Source organism: Triticum urartu, chromosome 5 (genome assembly GCF_003073215.2).
Source record: "Triticum urartu cultivar G1812 chromosome 5, Tu2.1, whole genome shotgun sequence".
Taxonomy (NCBI): Eukaryota; Viridiplantae; Streptophyta; class Magnoliopsida; order Poales; family Poaceae; genus Triticum; species Triticum urartu.
In genome coordinates this window covers 149,699,649-149,719,554 of record NC_053026.1, presented here as the reverse complement: position 1 = coordinate 149,719,554, position 19,906 = coordinate 149,699,649, and positions in this window count along the sequence as shown.

Genomic DNA, 19,906 nt, shown 5'->3' with positions numbered 1-19,906 from the left:
GCCTGCCGGGCGAGCTGTGATGTGACATTGAGTGACACATTTAATGCGCCCTGTTAGCCTGCAGAGTTAGGTATGATAGCACTGTTTGCTATCTAATCAGTGTGTAATGACTGATTTTCCACTGTGGTGACCCCTTTATCTATAAAAGGAGGCCTAAGGCAACCGTAGAAAGGGTTGGTCAGTTGGTTGGCTAATCCACACCCTCACACTCGTACACGCGTAGCCGTTCTTGCCTCAAGGCAACCTTGCCGGGAAGACATGCTGCGCCCACCACCATATTTTCCACCATCAATCCACCAAAGCAGGAGTAGGATTTTACGCCTCACGACGGCCCGAACCTGGGTAAAACTGCCTGCGTGATCTCTGTCGTGCTGTTCCCCGTCCCTCCACTCTTTATGCAAGGTGCTATCCCCCTGCTGAACTAGAAAGGGGCTCTCAGTCCTATAGGTGGCCGTGGTTTCCCGTGACATCTTTGGCGCGCCAGGTAGGGGCATCACTTGTGCGGACCCGAAGGCATCAGCAGTGCGCCATCTTCATCATCTGCTCAACGCCATAGATGAATGGCATCAGAGGGGATGCGGAGAAGGGTGGGGACAAAGCGGGAGAACCACACCGCTCCCCCTCTGGTCCCGCCCGAACTCCATCCTTTCTTATCTTCACGGCCTCAATAGCAACGTGTAGGATCGAAAGTATGTCTAGAGGTGGGGTGATTAGACTACTTGACAAAATAAAAATCTATCCTTCTCCCAATTTTAATCTTTGGCAGATTTTAGCTATCTTAGCACAAGTCAAGCAATCTTAACACAATTCAAGCAAGCATGCAAAGAGTCTATGAGCAGCGGAAAATAAAGCATGCAACTTGCAAGAATGTAAAGGGAAGGGTTTGGAGAATTCAAACGCAATTGGAGACACTTATGTTTTTGTCGTGGTTCCGATAGGTGGTGCTATCGTACATCCACGTTGATGGAGACTTCAACCCATGGAGGTTAAAGGTTGCGCGAGTCCACGGAGGGCTCCACCCACGAAGGGTCCATGAAGAAGCAACCTTGTCTATCCCATCATGGCCATCGCCCACGAAGGACTTGCCTCACTAGCGGTAGATCTTCACGAAGTAGGCGATCTCCTTGCCCTTACAAACTCCTTGGTTCAACTCCACATTCTTTGTCGGAGGCTCCCAAGTGACACCTAGCCAATCTAGGAGACACCACTCTCCAAGAAGTAACAAATGGTGTGTTGATGATGAACTCCTTGCTCTTGTGCTTCAAATGATAGTCTCCCCAACACTCAACTCTCTCTCACAGGATGTGGATTTGGTGGAAAGAAGGTTTGAGTGGAAAGCAACTTGGGGAAGTCTCGAGATCAAGATTCATATGGTAGGAATGGAATATCTTGGCCTCAACACATGAGTAGGTGGTTCTCTCTCAGAAAATGTGTATTGGAAGTGTAGGTATGTTCTGATGGCTCTCTCCACGAATGAAAAGTGGGTGGAGGGGTATATATAGCCTCCACACAAAATCTAACCATTATACACAATTTACCAATCTCGGTGAGACCAAATGGAGAAACTCGGTCAAACCGATTCAGCAAACCTAGTGACCGTTAGGATTTTCGATGGGACTGAGATGCAACTCGGTATGACCGATATGGTTAGGGTTAGGGCATAACATAATATTGGTGTGACCGATTACACAAACTCGGTGGTACCGATTTTGGTAATAAGCTAACCAGAGAATTGGTCAGGTAAACTCGGTGGGACCGATCGCTCATTTCAGTGGGACCGAAATGTTACGAAAGAGAAACAGAGAGTGTACATTGCAATCTCGGTGGTACCGATCGCTCATCTCGGTAGGACCGAAACGTTACGAAGGGAAACCAAGAGATTACAACCCCATCTCAGTGTGACCGAGATCCCTATTGGTGAGACCAATTTGCCAAGGGTTTGTGGCAGTGGCTATGACATTTGAAACTCGGTGGCGTCGGATAGAAAGAATCGGTAGGGCCGAGTTTGAGTTTTGGTTCAGGTCATATGTGGATGTGGGAAGGTATTTGAGGGTTTTGGAGCATATCACTAAGCACTATGAAGCAAGAACCTCATTAAACAACACATCATCCCTCCTTGATAGTATTGGCTTTTCCTATAGACTCAATGTGATCTTGGATCACTAAAATATAAAATGTAGAGTCTTGAGCTTTGAGCTTGAGCCAATCTTTTTGTCCTTAATATTTTGAGGGGTCCACTTTCCTCATCCATGCCATGCCATTCATTGAGCTTTTCCTAAAATATTAATCTTGGAATAGCATTAGCTCAATGAGCTATATGTTGTTAGGAATTACCAAAACCACCTAGGGATAGTTGCACTTTCAATCTCCCCCTTTTTGGTAATTGATGACAACATATAGATCAAAGCTTCGACAAATGATAATAAGAGTGAAAAACATTGTCGCTTTGAGAGGTATGTGAAAAGCAAGAGCTCCCCCTAAATTTGTGCATAGTTTATGATTTGCTTTGGACTGCAAATGCACAGATAATTAGGCTCATGGGTTACTCTTCCATGTCACATACATCTTGGTGGAGCGCTCAAAATGATAATGATAATAATTAAATACATGCAATCATCACCAAGCAAAGTGAATGATCATATAGGGATAAAATGATAATGTCACCCAACAAGCATTAAGGTAGCATATGATCAAACACATGATCATCCAAGTATCACGTAGACAAAAAGTATCTCAAACAAGCAAACCAAATAAAGTTCAACCACCAAAGCAAGAGAGAATAAAAAGCAATGCTCTCTCTCAAAGCCTATGATCTATACATTTTCCTCCCCCTTTGGCAACAAGTTACCAAAAAGTTCCTAGAAAATGCATAGCACTAAATCGTCTCTCAGGCTTGGTCTTCAGGTGGTGGTGTCCGGATAACTCCAAGAACAAAGGCTTCAGTCGAAGTAGATGGAGCTGATGAAGTAGGTGCTGGAGCTGGTGGCACTGAAGCTGCAGCTGGTGCAGATGAAGTGGCTCTAGTGTTTGGAACAGGCACTGCAGCAGACCTCTGAGCTCTAGGCACTTTGGCAAATGCATCAGTGGTTGTCTTTCCCTTCCTCTCCTGCATATCATCCTAAAGTTGCTCCACAACAGACTGGATCTCAGTTACCTTCACATGCAAGTCATAGAACTTTTGCTCCACAATCCTCTCCAAGCTCTCCTGGTTTTGAGTCAGGGTGGCACGTCCCTTCTCAATCCTCAGAGTGGAGGAAATCAAGTAGCCAAGCTAATCTTGCTTGCTCTTCAGAAGATACTGAGATGCTTCTTCAGTAGTTGGCATCCTTGCAGCCTTTTCAGGTTTTGCCTTCTCCTTCTTGGCTTGTGCGTGCACAGAAGATGGTTCATCCTCATTCATAACCACAGTGTTGTCCTCGAAGTCTGGATAGATAGGCATGTGCTCCTTGTCCAGCAGATATGTACTAGTGCCCATCTTGGAGTTGATCAGCTCCTGAATCTGTGGGGCATACCCACAACTCCTCTTCTGATCTGCAGTTGTCCTCTTGATAGTTTCAACTATTAGGCTCATGACATTGAACTTCTGTGGGACATCAAAGATATGAAGCAAGTTTATTGCATGGCCTCTGATCATCTTGTTATCACCTGACTTTGGCAAGAGAGTGTGCCTGAGGATCCAGTTGATAGTAGGCAGGCTTGACAGAAGGTAATGTACAGATCCAAACTTATGTGTCTCAAGAGCAGCATCTGGGATCTCCTTGTACATGTGTGCCATGGTGTTGTGATCCTTCTTCTTGTTGGCATAGACATCCAAGTCATCTTCACTCTCTTTTGGGGCATTGATCAACTTCGCCCATTCAGCAACCATGGACTGGTACCTCGTACCTTCAGACATCCAGACAATCCTTCCATCTGGGTAGAAATGATCTGTGGAGTAGAACTGCATGATGAGCTCATCATTGCATTTTGTGAGCTTCTGAGCCACAAACTCATCGACTCCACAAGCCTTGAAACTATCATGTACACCTGGATAGTGATCCTCATTCTCCTTGATGTAGTCCCAGTCTACCCATCTCATGTCACACACTATGGGCTTCTTGTCAAGCAAGACTGTCTCTTAGAAGTCCTGCTGTTCCTTTGTATGGAACCTGTAGTCCACAACAGTCCTTCTCCTGGTGGCATATGGATCTGACTCTCTCCATAGCCTCAAACCCGAGTCCTTCCTGATCTTCATGTTCTCAGCAACTGGATGAGCTTCATTGTGATCTGGGATTTTTGGCTTCAGCTTCCTCAAGACATGTGACTCATCAACTTCTTCTTCCATTTCAGCTTCAGGCACTGGGGCCTTGTTCTTTTCCTCAGCAGGGATGTTCCTGGTGCTCCTCTTCGGTTTTGGCTTTGGAGCTGGAGCTGCAGCCTTTGGAGCAGTCTTAGGCTTAGATGGAACAACCCCTGCCCTAATGGCATCACCCATAAGCTTCTGAGCTTTGGGTGCTGGTGCAGCATCTTCTTCCTCTTCCTCTTCAGAATCTCTCATGATAGAAGATCTCCCAAGCACTCTGGTAGTGGTCTTCTTGACCCTCTCTTTCCTCTTCTTCTCTGCCACAACCTGCTCTTTGGGTGTAGATTCCAAAGTCTCTTGAGTACATGCTCTGGCCTTAGACATTGGAATTCTCTTTGCAGGAACCTTTTGCTTCATTCCTGGCTTGGTGGCAGCAATTGTGCCATATTACTTCTTCAGGACTTTTCTCTTTGAGGTGGTTTCTTCTTCCTCAGCCACATAGTCCTCATCCTCCGACTTTGAAGTTCTTTTCTTGCTGGCCCTGGTGGCAGCTTTGGGTAAGTTGCTTGGGGTGCTCCTGCTGCCATCATCTGAGATGCTAGAGGGACTAGTGCCCTCACTCAAGTGAACCTGCTCTCCTGACCTGTTTTGGCTGTCACTCTGATCAGACATATTGCAAACACTGACAACAGACCCTGTGAATAGATATAGATGAGATAGAGTGGATGAGCATCACAAAATGCAGAGGTTTTTGCAACAGAATGAGTCAAAAACTTAGTTTTAGTTTTCCATAGAAAGCATTTCGGATAGCCCGATTTGTAAACTCGGTGATATCGAAGCAGCTGTTGGAACCTAAACTAGTGAACTGGGTCAGACCGAGTCACAGTTCGGTGGCACCGAGACTGCTAGGGTTTCACAAAGTCCTGAACTCGGTCACACCGATTTGCAATTCTCGGTCAGACGAAAAATTACATGTGCAATGGCCTGAGCCAAATCGGTGGTACCGAGTTCCACAACTCGGTGGGTCCGAGATGGTTTCGGCGGAAACCTAACCCTAAATTTTCAATTTATGACTAAACTACAAAATGTTTTCGATGGATAGAATGGTTTCAATCATGGCAAGATACATGGCAAAGCAATGTGCTGGGGAATCAGAGATAGAACAACACAGTGATCGAGTTCATACCCTAGTTCGGCGCTGAACTCGCTACGGCGGCAACAGCGGGGTTGATTCCCGTTGACGGTGGCGGAGACCAGCGGCAGAAGGCGGCTGGCAACGAGGAAGACAATCCGGAGACCCTGGAGGCAGAGCGGGCTAAGCGCAGGTCGAGGAGGTTCGGAAAGTTTTCCAAAATTTGACCCGTGGGTATATATAGCCTGACCCTGTCGGTGTGACTGAGTGGAACAACTCGGTGGCACCGAGATTCATAACTGCAAGCAGTTACTGAAACTCGGTGTGACCGAAAAGTTCGAATCGGTTGCACCGAGGTTGAAAACCTAGATTGACTTAGTGATCTCGGTATGACCGAAATGGGTGAATCAGTCAGACCAAAACGCACAAAGAAGTTTTGGAAGTTTAAGTCTATGACGAATCGGGGACTCCGAGTGCTCGTCACACAGAGTGGTTCGAATCTGACTTGATCAAATTTTGTGATGCAACATGAATAGAGTTTGAGACGAGAAAAGCATAGATAGCTAGAGAAGGTTCTTAGGCATTCTTGTCCATCCACTTGGCCAAAAGAAAAGGAAACCAATCAATCAAAACAACAAGCGGATGTCCTCGAATGAGTAAACTATGCAACCAACATGCTCACACAATAAAATGGCAAATGAAATATGTGGCTAAGCATGCACAAACAATTCTAACATCTATCTAGCAATTGGCGATGACTAGGTCATCTATATATGAGTATATTGACTTAGGAGTCAAATGAGAACATTTGATCATAGGTCATACTCATCATCTAAGCACAAGTGGGGTTACCACTTTTACATAAAGCGTTGTTGTGTTCACACCATTAGAGTTGCTTTAACTCAATTGTTAGAGTAAAGCTCCCCCTAGATGTGAGATCCCCCCTAAGAGGGATGAACTAACCTTGGGTTTTGTCGATGATGACTTCATGTAGGTGTTTTAAGATGTGGATGCTCTATGTTGATGTAGATCATTTGGAGCTATCCTTTGGAGTGAGTTGCACTTTCAATACCTACACGGGTTAGTCCCACAAGGAACAAACAAGAGTATCCATAGACATAGAGTGATGCACACACAAGATGATGTCTATGAAAGATTTAGGTTACCTTGTCCCTTGTCTTACCAACAAGAGGGTGTGTGACTCCTTGAACTAGTGCAAGATGTGGAAGTTGATTGCACTTGTTCTTGCCAAAATGATAAGAGTGAAGTATATTAGCAGAGTCACCCTCAAGAACTCTCTAGTTCTTCTTCTTCGGGATCCACACCATCTTGATGGGAATCCTCGGAGTTGTAGTTGTACTTGATGAAGTGGAACTTGATGTAGTCTTGGGAACCCACTTGACCAAGGCCTTAGGAGCTTCCTCAAATGCATCAATTTCCTCTTGAAGCTTGCCCTTGCCTTTTTGCTTGTGGTCTTGTGGTGGAAGATCATCTTGAGCTTGTGTCCCTTTGGATGAAGTAGGATCATACTTCTCTTGTTGAGGAACAAACTTCGTCTTGGGGTATTGATCTTCTTCCCACTCAACTCCATTGGCATTGAACTTTCGTTCAAAACCAATACCTTGATTCTTCCGGTGCCTTCCTTGCTTGCGTACAATTTCCTTGAATTGCTTACTCCCGGCAAGGCTCTTGTAAACACCTTTCTATATAATTCCCTTCAATAAGCTATTTTCTTGCTCAAGTGTAACTTGGCTAAGAGAATCATTAGTGGAATCAAGAGAACTACTAGAAGCAACAACATTGGATTTAGCATGATTATTGTTACTACTAGAGGAAGAATCTTTCTTGTTCTTGTTACTAGACTTGACTTGAGGCATCTAAGTGGATAAGAGTAAATGCTTGGCAATGTAAGAAGAACTTTTCTTGAGAAGATCATCATTGATTGCCTTTAAGAACTCGTGCTCTTGCTCAAGGTTGAGCTTTTCAAAACGTAATTTCTCATGAGTCCTTAAAAGTTCTCAATGATCTCCTAAGATAGTTTCATGAGCTAACTTAAGAGTGTTTAGTTCTTTAGTTAGAGACTCAATCTTCTCCTTATCATTGTCATTCGTTTCATCATAGTATTCATCACTATAGTTGTCAACAAGTAACTCATCATCACCTAACAAGTCATCTTCATCACTATTGAAATCAACATACTCGGGGTGTGATACCTTTGGACCTTTGGCCATGAAGCATCTTCCAATTCCTTCATTTGGTGAATCAAATATGTCATAGGAGTTGGTTGACACAAGTGCTAGTCCGGCAACACCTTCATCTTGGGTATATTCGAAGTCGGAGTGATAGCTTCTCTCGGAGTCATTGTCGGAGTCAGAGTCGGATACCCATTCACCAACATGAGCTTGATGTCTTCGTTTTGTGTAGCTCCTTGATGACTTGTCCTTCCTTTCCGAATCCTTGCTTCTCCGAGGGTGTCTTCGTTCATATCAATCATCCCTACTCCTTCTCTCCCTTGATGGTGATTCGTCTCTTCTACTTCTTCTTTTGGGAGAATCTTCTCTTCTCTTGTGGGGAGCCGTACACTCATTGGAGTAGTGTCCGGGTCTTCCACAATTGTAGCAGTTTCGCTCTCGACTAGAAGATCTTTTGTCATTGTAGGACCTTGACTTGGAACTTCTTTCCTTGCTTCTACTCTTGTAGAACTTGTTGAAGTTCTTCACCATTAGGCTCAATTCTTCATTGAAGGTTTGTTTCTCACTTGATGATGTGGGAGCTTCACATGAGGCTTTGTAAGCACCACTTGACTTGTTATGGAGCTCCTTCTTATCCCTGAGTGACATCTCATGAGCAACAATTCTTCCAATGACTTCCATTGGCTTGAGATCTTTGTAATTTGGCATCATTTCGATCAATGTGCATACGGTATCGTATTTTCAATCCAAGGCTCGTAGGATCTTCTTGATGATGAATTTGTCGGTCATCTCTTCACTTCCTAAGCCGGCAATCTCATTTGTGATAAGAGCAAGCCTAGAGTACATTTCAGCGACACCTTCACCATCCTTCATTTTGAACTTGTCAAGTTGACTATGAAGCACATGCAACTTGGATTCCTTGACGGAGTCGGTACCTTCGTGCATGTCAATCAAAGTATCCCAAATTTCCTTTACATTCTCAAGACGGCTGATTTTGTTGAATTCTTCGGGGCACAATCCGTTGAAGAGGATATCACAAGCTTGAGCATTGTACTGTAGCATCTTCAACTCATCCGCGGTAGCTTCACGATTCGGTTCTCTCCCATCAAAGAATTCACCTTGCAAGCCAACACACACAATAGCCCAAACGGCGGGGTTATGTCCAAGAATATGCATTTTCATCTTATGCTTCCAACTAGTAAAATTAGTACCATCAAAGTAAGGACCTCTATGGTGGTAATTTCCCTCGCTAGACGCCATACTCTCCTAGGTTGTGAAACCAAGGCTATGACCACCAAAAGCTATGGAAATCAAAGCAAATGGAGACCAAAGCTCTGATACCACTTGTAGGATCGAAAGTATGTCTAGAGGGGGGTGATTAGACTACTTGACAAAATAAAAATCTATCCTTTTCCCAATTTTAGTCTTTGGCAGATTTTAGCTATCTTAGCACAAGTCAAGCAATCTTAACACAATTCAAGCAAGCATGCAAAGAGTCTATGAGCAGCGGAAAATAAAGCATGCAACTTGCAAGAATGTAAAGGGAAGGGTTTGGAGAATTCAAACGCAATTGGAGACACTTATGTTTTTGTCGTGGTTCCGATAGGTGGTGCTATCGTACATCCACGTTGATGGAGACTTCAACCCATGGAGGTTAAAGGTTGCGCGAGTCCACGGAGGGCTCCACCCACGAAGGGTCCATGAAGAAGCAACCTTGTCTATCCCATCATGGCCATCGCCCACGAAGGACTTGCCTCACTAGCGGTAGATCTTCACGAAGTAGGCGATCTCCTTGCCCTTACAAACTCCTTGGTTCAACTCCACAATCTTTGTCGGAGGCTCCCAAGTGACACCTAGCCAATCTAGGAGACACCACCCTCCAAGAAGTAACAAATGGTGTGTTGATGATGAACTCCTTGCTCTTGTGCTTCAAATGATAGTCTCCCCAACACTCAACTCTCTCTCACGGGATGTGGATTTGGTGGAAAGAAGGTTTGAGTGGAAAGCAACTTGGGGAAGGCTAGAGATCAAGATTCATATGGTAGGAATGGAATATCTTGGCCTCAACACATGAGTAGGTGGTTCTCTCTCAGAAAATGTGTATTGGAAGTGTAGGTATGTTCTGATGGCTCTCTCCACGAATGAAGAGTGGGTGGAGGGGTATATATAGCCTCCACACAAAATCTAACCGTTACACACAATTTACCAATCTCGTTGAGACCGAATGGAGAAAGTCGTCAGACCGATTCAGCAAACCTAGTGACCGTTAGGATTTTCGGTGGGACTGAGATGCAACTCGGTAGGACCGATATGGTGAGGGTTAGGGCATAACGTAATCTCGGTGTGACCGATTACACAAACTCGATGGGACCGATTTTGGTAATAAGCTAACCAGAGAGTTGGTCAGGTAAACTTAGTGGGACCGATCGCTCATTTCGGTGGGACCGAAATGTTACGAAAGAGAAACAGAGAGTGTACATGGCAATCTCTATGGGACCGATCGCTCATCTCGGTAGGACCAAAATGTTATGAAGGGAAACAGAGAGATTACAACCCCATCTCGGTGTGACCGAGATCCTTATCGGTGAGACCGATTTGCCTAGGGTTTGTGGCAGTGGCTTTGACATTTGAAACTCGGTGGCGCCGGATAGAAAGAATCGGTAGGGCCGAGTTTGACTTTTGGTTCAGGTCATATGTGGATGTGGGAAGGTAGTTGATGGTTTTGGAGCATATCACTAAGCACTATGAAGCAAGAACCTCATTAAACAACACATCATCCCTCCTTGATAGTATTGGCTTTTCCTATAGACTCAATGTGATCTTGGATCACTAAAATATAAAATGTAGAGTCTTGAGCTTTGAGCTTGAGCCAATCTTTTTGTCCTTAATATTTTGAGGGGTCCACTTTCCCCATCCATGCCATGCCATTCATTGAGCTTTTCTTGAAATATTAATCTTGGAATAGCATTAGCTCAATGAGCTATATGTTGTTAGGAATTACCAAAACCACCTAGGGATAGTTGCACTTTCACAACAAAAGCTAACAAATAGGGCGACAAGACCGCCCCGGGCGGGCCGAGCAGCATGGGTGCACCACGAGCCCCATTTAGGGAAGATGACAGTGCTAAATGGTACAGGGTCTTCTGTAACACCCACGATGCGGCTATATCTCCCACATGTCGAAGCACGACTTAGAGGCATAACCGCATTGAAAGCAATGTCGCAAGTGAGGTAATCTTCACACAACCCATGTAATACATAAGGGAAAGAGGTACATAGTTGGCTTACAATCGCCACTTCACACAATACATGAATAAAACATGACATCATCCAAATACAATCAAGGTCCGACCATGGAACCAAAGTAAAAGAAGACTATACCCCAACTACTACACAGATCCCCGATCAAACCCCAACTGGGCTCCACTACTGATCAACTAGAATGGAACAACACAAAGGACAAGATCTTCATCGAGCTCCTCCTTGAGCTTGGTTGCGTCATCTGCACGGTTCAACGGCACCTGCAAACTGGTTTTGGAAGTATCTGTGAGCCACAGGGACTCAGCAATCTCACACCCTCGTGATCAAGACTATTTAAGCTTATAGGAAGGGTAAAAGGTAGGAGGTGGAGCTGCAGCAAGCGACTAGCATATATGGTGGCTAACATACGCAAAAGAGAGCGAGAAGAGAAGGTAAAAGAACGGTCGAACAACTATGATCAAGAAGTGATCCTAGAACAACCTACGTCAAGCATAACTCCAACACCGTGTTCACTTCCCGGACTCCGCCGAGAAGAGACCATCACGGTTACACACGCAGTTGATGTATTTTAGTTAAGGTCAACTTCAGGTTTTATACAACCGGACATTAACAAATTCCCATCTACCCATAACCGCGGGCACGACTTTCGAAAGTTCATAACCCTGCAGGGGTGTCCCAACTTAGCCCATCACAAGCTCTCACGGTCAACGAAGGATATTCCTTCTAGCGGGAAGACCCGATCAGACTCGGAATCCCGGATACAAGACATCCTCGACAATGGTAAAACAAGTCCAGCAAGACCGCCCGATGCGCCAACATCCTTATGGGAGCTGCACATATCTCGCTCTCAGGGCAACACCGGATGAACACTACGTACAGCTAAAACCAGCCCTCAAGTTTCCCCGAGGTGGCGCCGCAAGTGGCTCTGTTTCGGACCAACACTTAGACAAGCACTGGCCCGGGGGGGGTTAAAATAAAGATGACCCTTGGCTGGCCTAACCCAAGGGAAAAAGGCTAGGTGGCGAATGGTAAAACCAAGGTTGGGCCTTGCTGGAGGAGTTTTATTCAAAGCGAACTGTCAAGCGGTTTCCAGTATAACCCAACCACATAAGGAACGCAAAATCCGGGAACATAACACCAATATGACGGAAACTAGGGCAGCAAGAGTGGAACAAAACACCAGGCATAAGGCCGAGCCTTCCACCCTTTACCAAGTATATAGATGCATTAATTAGATAAGAGATATTGTGAAAGTGCGTTATATCGACTAGAGGGGGGTGAATAGGCGATTTTTATGAAAGTCTTCAGAACATAGAAGTTTTGAAGACAAACAATAAAATTAGACCTATTACCATGCAGCGGAAGGTAGACTACACTAGGCAAACCATAGTCAAGTATTCAATGAAGTGAAAGCACAAAGACTAATAGCAGCTAGGTAGTAAGGATCAGGTAGGAAGATATTGTGAAGCCAAACAGAACACGCAGTCATTCAGTGAAGACAAATGATAGTGCAAACATACAATGACTTCACAAGGAGTAACAGTAAGTAAAGGGAAGTGAAGATGAAACCAGTGACTCGTTGAAGACAATGATTTGTTGGACCAGTTCCAGTTGCTGTGACAACTGTATGTCTGGTTGGAGCGGCTAGGTATTTAAACCTTAGGACACACAGTCCCGGACACCCAGTCCTGAACACGCAGCTCAGGACACCCAGTCCTCACCGTATTCTCCTTGAGCTAAGGTCACATAGACCTTGCCCAATCACTCTGGTAAGTCTTCAAGGTAGACTCCCAAACCTTCACAGACTTCGTTCACCGGCAATCCACAATGTCTCTTGGATGCTCAGAACGCGACGCCTAACCAGCTGGAGGATGCACAGTCCTCAACTGTAATAAGTCTTCAGATCACAGAGACAAGAAGACTTAAGTGATGCCCAATTCTCTCTGGCTCTGGTGGTTAGGGCTTTATCCTCGCAAGGAATTCTCTCTCAAAGGCTTCGAGGTGGGTTGCTCTCAAACGATAAAAGCCGTACTTTTAATCTGAGCAGCCAACCATTTATGGTTGTAGGGGGTGGGCTATTTATAGCCACTTGGCAACCCGACCTGATTTGTCCGAAATGACCCTGGGTCACTAAGGAACTGACACGTGTTCCAACGGTCAGATTTCAATCTCACACGGCAACTTTACTTGGGCTACAAGCAAAGCTGACTTGTCCGACTCTGGACAAGATTCGCTCTCATAGTCTTCACTCGAAGACATAGGTTTTTGGTTTAGGCATCACTTCAGTCATTCTGACTGGTTCTCTTGGACCCCACTTAACAGTACGGTGGTTCCTATGACTCAAGACAAAAGAAAAAGATCTATGAAAGCTCTAAGTCTTCGGGCTCCATAGGCTTCATATAGTGTCTTCTCTTGTCATAGTCTTCAATGTGAATATCTTCATATACCACCTTTGACTTCAATGTCTTCATACATATTTAGGGGTCATCTCTGGTAGTAAAACCGAATCAATGAGGGACTTCTACCTGTGTTATCCTGCAATTCTCACAAACACATTAGTCCCTCAACTAGGTTTGTCGTCAATACTCAAAAACCAACTATGGGTGGCACTAGATGCACTTACATATTGTGATATCCCAGCAAGTAAACATGTTCCAACAAGGAACAAACTTCAATCTTCACCTGGAACTAATAACGCTATAAGAGGGGCTGAGCAAAGCGGTAACATAGCCAAACAACGGTTTGCTAGGACAAGGTGGGTTAGAGGCTTGCTTTAACAATATGGGAGGCATGATAAGCAAGTGGTAGGTATCGCAGCATAGGCATAGCAAAAGAGCGAGCAACTAGCAAGCAAAGATAGAAGTGATTTCGAGGGTATGGTCATCTTGCCTGAAATCCCACAAGGAAGAAGAATGAGTCATGAAGAAGAATGACGGACGTAGACGAACGGGTACTCACAAACGCGACGTTATCGAAACCAACCTGAAGAAGCAACACCGGAAAGAAGCACACAACATAGTAAACAACCAACACATGAACATGGTATGATATGCGGGATGCGGTATGTGATGCATATGCATGATTTGGAAAGGAATGACTGAACCTGGCCTCAACATGGAAATCCAATAGTGCCACTAGAAAGGGAGGTGATTTCGGTTGAAACCGATATAAAGATCACCGGAATTGGATGCACGGTTTGGAAATGGCAAGCAAAACAAATATGGCACCGGTGTGCGATAATCAGCAAGTAACCAACTAAATGCATCAAGATATATATGCTAGAGCACTCAAACATGGCAACAAAATACATGGCAGGGATCCACTCAAGATGCTTGACAAAAGATGAACATTGAGCTACGGCTAATTCATCCATTAACAAGTTCAAACAAGCATGGCAAAAGTGCAAATGACAACAGGTTTCAGACTTGGTGAAATTAACACAAGTCTGGAATTTATCATCAGGAAGCACACTTTAGAGCATGAAAACTACATGCTACAAGAACATATCATGGCAAAGCAAGGCATGGAATGAAGCTACTCAAAGCACTTAAAAAAAGTCCCGTAGTGACCTTGGGCAAAAAGGGATCAGATAATACAATTGCAAGCATGTGAAAATGGCAAAAACATAAACAGATTCAGACTTAGTGAAAAACTGGAGCATGCAAAACAGATTAACGAGTAGGCATGTTTATGAGCTCGATGCACTCACTACACAACATGGCATGACAAACTAAGCATACACCCAACAAGAAGACATGGCATAGATGATAGACATGGCAAGAATAACATCATAGCATGCCCGGATCAATAGCAACATCCTCGGCAAAATCGCTAAACATGTCAACAATCTGGCAGGATCATTTTATAGCAAAAGTAGAGCTTGATTGACTCAAGCTAGGATGCTCCATAAATGCAAACAAAGACATTAATGGATATAGCACAACAATATTAACAAAACATCCTTACTGGTCATCCTCAAAAGAGGCACGGATCACTAGGAAACAACATGAACATATGGCATAACAACAAAATCAGGACAAGGACTTAGTGGATATTCTAAGTCCCTGAAAACAGCATTACCGATTACGCTACTTTGCAAGCTTGTCCTAGTCACCACAAATATCACGAAAATACATGGCAAGCACCTCTGTAAAGATGGCATGGCATATAACGAAACACATGTAGAGCTCAGGGTCATAGCATGCACACATTAATCATGGCAAAAATGACGAAATGCCATTTCCTGAAACAAATCTGACAAATTCCTCACATAGCCCTCTTCCAATAGTATTTCGGGCATCAAGATGAGCTCAAATGAAAATGATGCAGTGAGATGAAATGATGTACTCGTCGAGACGAACATTTTGATATGCTACACGCACAAATCGGAGCTACGATGAGGGAGTTATGACATGATGAAGATGCCTAAAAATTAATGCAAGCTGGGGACTTAGACGAAAATTATCAGCTCCAGATCTAGGGTTTGTCCGGCGTGGAAATCGAGGATCACCGAAGATCCTCGCCAGAGATGAGGGTGAAAATGGCCGGAATGCGCGGGAGGCAACGGGGAGGTGTGGGGAGACGCGGAACGGGCAGATCCGGGCATGGGGACCCCGGATCCGGCCATGGCTTGGGCAGACGAGCTCCTGGGCACCGGGCAGGGGCGACGGGGTGCTCGCCGACCATGGCATCGCGGCGGCGGGGGTAGCCCGGGTGAAACTCCAGCGACGCAGCAGCGCTGGAGGCCGAGGCGCGCGGGCGGTGGAGGGTCCCAGCGTCGCGGGCGTGGCGGTGGCGCACTAGGAACGCGAGTGGCGATGGCGAGCTTCGGTGAAGGCGGCGGCGGCGAACGGGCGGCTGGGCGGAGGCGCAGGGAGGTCAACGCCGGCGACGGAGGCGACACGGCGAGGGAGACGCGGGAGCAGGCGCTCGGGCCGCGGCGGCGGTGGGATGGGCTCGCGCGGGCCCCGAATGGGCTCCGCGGGCTGGCGCGGTGGAGACGGGGGCGGAGGACAGGTGGCAGCTACGGATAGGGCGTGGGAGGCGGCGGACGTGTCCGGCCACCGGGCGGACATGTCCGGCGGCGCGGGGACGATGGATCTAAGGTTTCGTCCGCGAATTTTGACGGGGTGCACATATTTATAGGTAGAGGGAGCTAGGAGAGTCTAAATGAGGTGCGGTTTGCGGCCACGCGATCGTGATCGAACAGCCGAGACGATGGAGAGGTCTTAGGTCCGTTTTGGGCCACTTTGGAGGGGTGTTGGGCTGCAACACACACGAGGCCTTCTCGGTCCCTCGGTTAACCATTGGAGTATCAAACGAAGTCCAAATGGCACAAAACTTGACATGCGGTCTACCGGTAGTAAACCAAGGCCACATGACAAGTCTCGGTCCAATCCGAAAACGTTTAACACCCGCACACGAAAAAGAGGTAGAAAGGGACGCCGGATGACATAGGAGCGCCGGATTGCAAAACGGACAACGGGGAAAATGCTCGGATGCATGAGACGAACATGTATGCAAATGAAATGCACATGATGACATGATATGCAATGCATGACACGCAAGCAAAGACAAGGCAACAACAGCGAATAACTGGAGGACACCTGGCACATCGGTCTTGGGGCGTTACATCTTCTCTCTCTGCCGCTCTCACTTTGGGGTTCTAGCATCGTCAACATCGATGAGCCCACGCGAAACTTGGTTCGACATTTATCCTGCTTAGGGAAATCCTGAGTAGAATGTAGGTGCAAATCCGTTGGTCGATCCCCCGGCAAGTACGCTCTGGCAAGGCCGTCCGTGTTGGCGTGACTCTTGTGTCGATCGCCGTTAGATTGTTCAGAAAACGTGAAGAGAAGGAGAGGGAGAGAGAAACTCGCCATGCCCGACGTCGCATCCCACCCCGGCAAGATATACGTGTGATTCTGGCCGACCCTTGCCGGTAGTCAGATATTGGTGTGCATGCGACTCCATCTTTTCCGAAGCTGACGAGCCCAACCCACGGCCATGACTGAAAAAGATGGATGGGGGCACAGATAAAATCTAAGTTCATGTTATCCTTGCGTCATTACAGATTCCTTTGTATTTATATGTTTGTTTATCCGTTGAGTACCAGAGTGTTCGTACGATGAAATCTTTCATGAGATGGTACCTCTGTTAGATTCTTTGCCACACCCTCGTTTCGTCCAGAGCCAGCTCATGGAACGAGTGGTTGCGTTGGAAACTACTGAGGAAACACCTGTCGGGACGCATCCATGCCAAAATAACTATTGAGGGCCGGACCCTCACAGGCACTGGCAGGCAACCTAAATGTGCATAGACACTAATCGCACAAACACTGCACGGATAACACTAAAAGGGGATAAACATACAACTCAGATTAAGCACAAGTATCAAAGGCAACATGAAGCATAAACATAACATCACGTAAACACAAGGTATGCATCATTGTCTTGATTACAGGACAGTTCAAGGCTGGGTTTGGTGAACCTGTGAAGCAACACGGACTCGAAGAACCTTGTCGGTGAGAGGGGTGGCCTTCTCCTTGGCAGCAGCGATGTTTGCACCCATCGGCGGCTTCCTGAATCCATCATTACGATCTAGGTCTAGGTGGCGGCAGGCGAGATTGCTTAGGACCATGAAGAGGGCATTGCAGGCGAGCTTCCAGGACTCAATTGCAAAGCGGCCGACCTTTCCCTCTTCATGCGCCTTCAGTTTATCGATCAACTCATTGAAGATGACCCCAAGCTTGGTACTGGGGGCCTCTTGCCTGTTGGCCAAGTAGAACGGCCCCTCCATGCCCATCGCCATGGTCTGGGCAGTAAGGCGACTGGCGACGTCGATCAAGCTCTTGACCCAAAGGCCAACTTGACCAGAATGGTTCTCAAGCGTGTCATCCGCATCCTTCCGGATGCGCCTTGCTGTGTCTAGATCCTTGACAACTGCTTCTCGCGGGCCTCAACAGATTCAATTGAGCTCTCTAAGGAGCCGATCTTGGCCTTCAGATCTTCGATGATGCTGTTGGTGGTCTCGAGGCCTTGGCTCTTGGTATCGCGGGACTCTGCTTTTTGCGCCTCCTCCTTGGGGACCGAGACCTCCCCGGTACTCCCGGCAAGCTTCTCTCTTAGTTCATCCAACATCAGGTCGAGGTCCACCTTGGCAGTAGAAGCAATGGCAATATCATCGGCAAATTTCTTCAGCCGAGCAGCAGAGTCAGTAGTGAGAGCATCCATGGCAGCCTTGTGCTTGTCCTCCAGTTCCTTGGTGAGCTGCCGCTCAAGGACCTCCAGAGCATCAACTTTGGTGTGGAGGGTGGCCTCGAGCCTCTCCTCACGGAGAGAAATATCCTGCTCCCTGGCATCCAGAAGCGTTTTGTGGTCCGCCATGCGCGCCTCCCAAGCAATGACATCCTCCCTTGCCATCCAGATTGTTTCCTGTTGCCTCAAGAGGACCTGAAATTGCTTACCGTGCCAGTCGCGCAACTGAACCCCCTTGTCCTTCAGTTTCTGATCAACCTTATTGGCGGACTAGCGTTGCTCCTTGAGCTCCTGCCACTTTCGGCTATGCCGCTCCCGCATCTCTTTAAGGCCTATCGCCACGGACTCCATGAAGGACAGGTCCATGGCGACGGCGATGGAGTCATCCACCTCTTTGACTCCTTGGTACAGCAACGCCAGGATGCGTTCAAGCTCTTTGTCAAGCTTTGTGCTCGTCTCCATTGGCGGGCCGTGGGCCCCAAGCCCGTCTATGCAAGCACCAGTGCCAGATGACTCGAAGGCAGTGGCGGGGCCTCCCCTAAGGTGCTAAAAGAAGGGAGGGGCCCATGGTTTGCAGAGGAATCTTCTCCTCGACCGCGACCCCTGATCTAGACACGCAGCCGGGGATTTCCTCGAACACCTTTAGGAGACCCAGGGCGCCCCCTGCAGCATGCCCCTACTCCTCCGCGGCAACAATCTTGGCGGCTTCATCCGCAATAGCTTTCCCTATGTTGGCCACCTCTTCCAGTAGTTCTGGCTCTTCGGCCCAATTGAATGCGGATGAGAGGACAAGCGAATGGCAAAAACACGGAAGTTTTAGATTGTCGTGATATAGGGAAAGGTGATACATAAGAAGAAGAAGGAGAATAGTGGAAATTAATTACCTGGAGAAGCCTGCCGGGCAGGAGCTTCAGTTTTCCTGGAAGTATCAGTTGTTGGGCTGTGAACTCCACCCCCTATCGTGGTAGCCATGGTGACACTCTGTGTGGGCTCGTCCACGGAGGGCCTCGCCAGAGGTTCTTCAGCTAGGTTAGCAGGAGGAACATGCCCTTCTAGGGAGGGCTCATCCTGTGTCGTCTTGCCGGCTCCTCTAGCTGGGGGGGATGGGAAGCCCGTCTTCGTTAACTCTAGCAAAAGGATCCATCCCTTCACTTTTAGGCCAGGGGCTGGGCTGGGGGCTCAGAGCAGGGTCCTCGGTATTGCTCCCCGCCAAGCCCAAGCTCTCCACTCTTCTGTGGCCCAGCGCGCCGGAGCCTCTTCTACTAATGGATGAGGGCCTCCATATCCTCCTCCTCAGCGACAGCGAATCAAAAGGTCAATCGGCAAAGATAATCGAGTATGCTGAATTTATTTACGAAAAGGGAAATCTTCCTTACTCCTCATCAATGAGCATGGATCTCAATTCAAATTCCAAGGGCGGCAGGGATGCTCTGCCTCTCTTCTGGGATGGACGACAGAGCTTTCCTGTAGCTCCAAGCCCTGCTGAGGCGCTGGGGGCTCTGATGAAGACGAGCTCTGCGAAGAGCTCGAGCCAGTATAAGAGCTGGAGTCGCCTTCCACGTCCTCTGATTGCTTGGCGGGAGAAGCTTTGATCCGGGCAAGACGAGGAGACTGGCGACACGCCACGTGTGTCTTGGTATTTCTGGTGGTGGTCTTCTTCACCCTCTTGGCGGCAGGTGCTGGATTTGGGGCCACCGTTCCCTGGTTAGAGGCACGCCTACAGGGATGCCGATCTAAAATCGGCTCGGGGGCTTGAGGACCAACCGCGAGCCACTCCGGCCCG